Genomic DNA, 6,480 nt, shown 5'->3' with positions numbered 1-6,480 from the left:
ATGTGTGTGTGTGTGTGTATATATATATATATATATATATATACACACACTATATATAGTATAGTGTATTGGTATTCAGGCCTGCTCTGCAAAGGGAGATATATATACTTTGATATATATATTATATACAGTATATACATATATATATATACACACATACAGATATATATATATACTATATACACATATATATATATACTATACACACACACACACACACACACACACACACACACACACACACATATATATATATATATATAGAGAGAGAGAGAGAGAGAGAGAGTAGAGTTGGGGCTTTCTATGTTCCCCAGGCTGGTCTTGAATTCCTGGGCTCAAGCATTCATTCGTCCTGCCTCAGTCTCCTAAAGCACTGGAATGACAGGCATGAGCCAATGCCCCTGGCTGACATCCCCTCCCCCCACCTTTTTTTTTTTTTTTTTGAGATGCAGTCTCACTCTAATGCCCAGTGCAGTGGCGCGATTTCAGCTCACTGCAACGTCCGTCTTTCAGATTCAAGCGATTCTCCTGCCTCAGCCTCCCAAGTAGCTGGGATGACAGGGGAGCGCCCCCATGCCTGGCTAATGTTTTGTATTTTTACTAGAGACAGGGTTTTACCATGTTAGCCAGGATGGTCTCAATCTCCTGACCTTGTGATTCACCCACCTCGGCCTCTCAAAGCACCGTGATTACAGTGTGAGCCACCTCGCCCGGCCGACATCCCCATTTTTACAGCTGAGGAAACCAAGGCTCAGAGAACTGACACTGTGGGTCTGAGATCGCAAAGCCATTAAGTGGCAGAGCCTGAATCTGATCCCAGGTGTGGGGAGCGTCCCGGAAATCCGGTTAACCTCCTGCTTCGATCCTTCCTGGTGGTTTCCGGCTGCCCTGGGAATAAACCCAAACTCCCCCACGTGACCTACCAGGCCCCTGCCTACTTCTCCAGCAGACAACGCCTTCCTGCTCATCACTCACAGAACTCCAGCCATGAAGGCCTTTCTGTTCCTCCAGCACACCAGGCTCAGTCTCACCCCAGGGCCTCTGCACATGCTGTCGCTGTGCCCAGGACACTGTTTCGTCTGACATTCACATGCCTGGCTCCTCCTCCTTTTCCTCGCCATCTGAGTTCAGACATGGCTTCTGCCGAGAGTGCCCCCACCCCCACCATGTGGCAGGTCTAGATTCCACACCTTTGCTATCATCCTCTCTCATTTCATCTCATTTAATTTCCTCCAAAACATCATTCGCCTATATTAATCTTATTTGTTCATCACTTGTCTCCCCCTACAATGGAATGTGAGCTCAGTTCTGCAGCCTATGAGGTGAGGGCTTAGGTCTAAAATCTAGCCTGGGGCCAGGCGCGGTGGCTCACACCTGTAATCCCAGCACTTTGAGAGGCTGAGGTGAGGGGATCGCTTGAGTCCAGGAGTTAGAGACCAGCCTGGGAAACACGGTGAGTCCCGACTCTACAAAAAATAAAAAATTAGCCAGGTGTGGTGGTGGGTGCCTGTAGTCTCAGCTACTGAGGCAGCTGAGGCAGGAGGATTTCTTGAATCAGGGAGGCTGAGGCTATAGTGAGTTATGATCATGCCACTGCACTCCAGCCTGAGTGACAGAGGCCCTGTTTGAAAAACAAAAATTGCATTATGAATGGTCTATATAAGTCATAATAAGTTTAGTAAAAGGAATTTTTGTATAATTCAGTTGATTATAATTATAAAGAAGTTATAAGAACCATTCTAGAGATGCATCTGTAACATGTATCTCTAGAAATACATCTCTAAAATACAGTAATACAAAACTAAATGATTGGTTAAAACAATACATATTTTTTTAAACAGTCTTGCTCTGTCACCCAGGTTGGAGTACGGTGATGCAATCTTGGCTCACTGAAACGTCTGCCTCCCAGGTTCAAGTGCTTCTCCTGTCTCAGCCTCCTGAGTAGCTGGGATTACAGCCATGTGCCACCATGCACAGCTAATTTTTGTATTTTTGGTAGAAACGGGGTTTCACCATGTTAGCCAGTTTGGTCTTGAACTCCTGACCTCAAGTGATCTGCCCACCTTGGCCTCCCAAAGTCCTGGGATTACAGGCGTGAGCCACTGTGCCTGGCCAAACACAAGATTTTATTATAAATATTGACTTATTCTTATTGCAAGATGTTTTTAAAATTTTTGAATTCCATAATGTGTCTCTTTACCATTCTTCACATTGATACCTCTTTTTGGAAAGGCCTTGAATGACAGCTCTCTCCTTCACCTTTTGTTGGCTCCTGTAACTTTTACTAATTGTCTAAAGTAAGGGAGAAATTTTTTTTTTTTTAAACAGGCAAATAAGAAGTATCTTTTGAATGTTCAAAAAAAAAATTATGAATTCCAGCCCCGCCTCCTTCCAGCTGTGGGTCTCCTGGGCAAGGGACTTTACTTCTCTGAGCCTCAGTTTGCTTATCTATAAAATGGAAACAGAAACCCTTCCTCACTGTGTGGCAGTGAGAGAGTTAGAGAGAGATTTAGACATGTTAAGTGCCACAAAGCACAGAGGTGCTTAATCCCACTTGCTGGCTCTATCACCTTCTGTAGACATTAGATGACAGTTCTGTTTCCTGGTCTTGCTGTACCCCACCCGCCCCCTCCATCCCTCTCCAGCTGCCAAAGTTTCATTTCTTGGAAGCAAAACAGAGGTGTGTAGCCACGGCAAATTCATGGTCTGCCACAGGGGGATTTGGGGGTTCACCCATGCTACCTGATTTCCAGGCAAGCTTCCTGGGCACAGCAGTTCCACACACGGGCCCACGTTCCAGACTCTGGACAGCAAGACTGAAGAGCGAGCCCACTTGGGTCTGTTTCATAACCTCTCTGGCTTCATCTGCAAAATGGTTTTACATTCCTGGTCTGGGAGGCTCCCACTCCTGGGAAGAGCCACATAAGCAGCACTCCTTTCTGCTGCTGTCCTGGTCTCTTCCTTTGTACTCAGGCAGTGAGTTGGAGAGAGTCACAGGGTTGGTGCACACACTCTGGACTGGATGGATCTGGGACCAGCAGGAGGGGCAGTGCTCCGTGCAGAGAGGTGACACAGTGGCCCATGTCACAGCAGGGCAGTGTGAAGATTCCAGCCACAAGTGTGGGACACAGGGAGGCACGCTGGGTCACTCAGCTCCATGGCCCTTCAGAGAAGAGGACCTAAGTGAGGAAATAAATGACAAGAGTGAGGCAGTGGCACAGGTGGGGGGACAGGAAGGGGCTATCCATCTCCACCAAGGGGACAAGGACAGGGGACAGGGTGGGTGGGTAACCAAGGACAGAGGCCACTCAGAGGAGACCTCAGGGGTCACCAACTGCAAGGGAGGGAGCAGGAGGCAGGAGAGTGGTCTGTACTACAGACCCAGCCAGGATCTGTATGCTGGGCTCAAGAGAGGTGCCAGGCCCCTTCTGGAAGGTGGTGCCACAGCGCTCAGCTGGCTGAAACGCTATGCTCCCTTTGAAGCAGTAATCCCTCTTGCTGGAACCTCTCCTAAGGAAATTCTCCCTTTCCTCCTCCTGCTGGGGGCCAAGGAACAAAGCGGGTGGCTTTGTCTCCTGGCAATGAGAGCTAGAGACCACACGCATTTCCTGAGAAAGGCAGGGCTGCTGGAGTGTGAGGCGCCTGCATCTTACCTGAGCACCTGGATGTGTGTGTTGGGGGGTGAGTGTACAGGAGATGGGGTGGGAGAGGGGAGAGGAGGGCTAAGGGGCATCCTGGGTGGCCAGTACCCCTCACTTGGCTCATGGTTCATTAACAATTCTGAGTTCATCTGCAACACTTCATGGGCTGGATTTTTTTATGTTTATTTTATGTGCAACTTTCTGTGAATGTAGAACTCAGAATTGTGTGTGTTTGTGTTTGTGTGTGTGTGCGTGCATGCACGTGCATGCATGTGTGTGTGTGTATGTGAATATGTTTGGAATTTCTTTAACGGAGACATAACCTCTACAGTAAGAGCACACTCATCTTTTTAGGTTTTTATTTTTTATTTTTTTGAGGTGGAGTCTTGCTCTGTCTCCCAGGCTGGAGTGCAATGGCATGGTCTTGGCTCAGTTAGCCTCCCCTACCCAGGTTCAAGCAATTCTCTCCCCTCAGGCTCCCCAGTACCTGTGATTACAGTCACATGCCATCATGCCCAGCTAATTTAAATAAAATTTTTTTTAAAAATTATTTTTATTCTTAATTGCATTTTAGGTTTTGGGGTACATGTGAAGACCATGCAAGATTGTTGCATAGGTATACACATGGCAGTGTGATTTGTTGCCTTCCTCCCCATCACCTATATCTGGCATTTCTCCCCATGCTTTCTCTCCCCAACTCCCCACCATCCACTGTCCCTCCCCTATTTCCCCCCACCAGACCCTAGTGTGTGATGCTCCCCTCCCTGTGACCATGTGTTCTCATTGTTCAACACCTGCCTGTGAGTGAGAACATGTGGTGTTTGATTTTCTGTTCTTGTGTCAGTTTGCTGAGAATGTTGGTTTCCAGGTTCATCCATGTCCCTACAAAGGACACAAACTCACTGTTTTTGATGGCTGCATAGTATTCCATGGTGTATATGTGCCACATTTTCCCTATCCAGTCTATCATCGATGGGCATTTGGGTTGTTTCCAAGTCTTTGCTATTGTAAACAGTGCTGCAATGAACATTCGTGTGCATGTGTCCTTATAGTAGAATGATTTATAATCCTTTGGATATATACCCAGTAATGGGATTGCTGGGTCAAATGGAATTTCTATTTCTAGGTCCTTGAGGAATCGCCACACTGTCTTCCACAATGGTTGAACTAATTTACACTCCCACCAACAGTGTAAAAGTGTTCCTATTTCTCCACATCCTCTCCAGCATCTGTTGTCTCCAGATTTTTTAATGATCGCCATTCTAACCGACATGAGATGGTATCTCAATGTAGTTTTGATTTGCATTTCTCTGATGACCAGTGATGATGAGCATTTTTTCATATGTTTCTTGGTCTCATGTATGTCTTCTTTTGTAAAGTGTCTGTTCATATCCTTCACCCACTTTTGAATGGGCTTGTTTTTTCTTGTAAATCTCTTTTAGTTTTTTGTAGATTCTGGATATCAGCCTTTGTCAGATGGGTAGAATGCAAAAATTTTTTCCCATTCTGTTAGTTGCCGATTCACTCTAATGACTGTTTATTTTGCTGTGCAGAAGCTGTGGAGTTTGATTAGTTCCCATTCGTCTATTTTGGCTTTTGTTGCCGATACTTTTGGTATTTTGGTCATGAAGTCCTTGCATATGCCTATGTCCTGAATGGTTATGCCTAGATTTTCTTCTAGGGTTTTTATGGTGTTAGGTCTTATGTTTAAGTCTTTAATCCATCTGGGGTTAATTTTAGAGTATGGTGTCAGGAAGGGGTCCAGTTTCTTTCTGCACATGGCTAGCCAGTTTTCTCAACACCATTTATTAAACAGGGAATCCTTTCCCCATTGCTTTTTTTTGTCAGGTTTGTCAAAGATCAGATGGTTGTAGATGTGTGGTGTTTCCTCCAAGGCCTCTGTTCTGTTCCATTGGTCTATATCTCAGTTTTGGTACCAGTACCATGCTGTTTAAATTACTGTAGACTTGTAGTATAGTTTGAAGTCCGGTAGTGTGATGCCTCCATCTTTGTTCCTTTTGCTTAGAATTGACTTGGCTATGCGGGTTCTCTTTTGGTTCCATATGAAGTTTAAAGTGTTTTTTTCCAGTTCTGTGAAGAAGGTCATTGGTAACTTGATGGGGATAGCATTGAATTTGTAAATTACTTTGGGCAGTATGGCCATTTTCACAATATTGATTCTTCCTAACCATGAGCATGGAATGTTTCTCCATCTGTTTGTGTCCTCTCTTATTTTGTTGAGCAGTGGTTTGTAGTTCTTGAAGAGGTCCTTTACGTTCTTTGTCAGTTGTATTCCTAGGTATGTTATTCTCTTTGTAGCAACTGTGAACGGCAGTTGGTTCTTGATATGGCTCTCTTTAAGTCTGTTATTGGTGTATAGGAATGCATGTGATTTTTGCACATTGATTTTGTATCCTGAGACTTTGCTGAAGTTGCTTATCAGTTTCAGGAACTTTTGGGCTGAGACAATGGGGTCTTCTAGATATACAATCATGTCATCTGCAAATAGAGACAATTTGGCTTCCACCTTTCCTATTTGAATATCCTTTATTTCTTTTTCTTGCCTGATTGCTCTGGCTAGAACTTCCAATACTATATTGAATAGGAGTGGTGAGAGAGGGCATCCTTGTCTAGTGCCAGATTTCAAAGGGAATGCTTCCAGTTTTTGCCCATTCAGTATGATATTGGCTGTTGGTATGTCATAAATAGCTTTTCTTATTTTGAAATACGTTCTATCAATACCTAGTTTATTGAGGGTTTTTAGCAGGAAGGCTGTTAAATTTTGTCAAAGGCCTTCTCGGCATCAATTGAGATAATCATGTGGTTTTTGTCTTTGGTT

General features: G+C 44.7%; 1 long non-coding RNA gene across 2 annotated transcripts in view; it reads right to left on the bottom strand.

Annotated features, from left to right (window-relative positions):
• The window catches only part of LOC116556416, a 15,980-nt gene extending 12,925 nt beyond the window's left edge, over positions 1-3,055 (bottom strand). For both annotated transcript variants that reach the window (XR_004270987.1, XR_004270986.1), the window contains exon 1: positions 2,743-3,055. This is a non-coding gene — a long non-coding RNA (uncharacterized LOC116556416). The remainder of the gene's footprint in view (positions 1-2,742) is intronic.
• Between the last annotated feature and the right edge of the window lie 3,425 nt (positions 3,056-6,480).

Source organism: Sapajus apella, unplaced genomic scaffold, assembly GCF_009761245.1.
Source record: "Sapajus apella isolate SASKATOON/1434 unplaced genomic scaffold, GSC_monkey_1.0 scaffold16, whole genome shotgun sequence".
NCBI lineage: Eukaryota > Metazoa > Chordata > Mammalia > Primates > Cebidae > Sapajus > Sapajus apella.
This window is presented reverse-complemented; position numbering and strand designations above follow the sequence as displayed.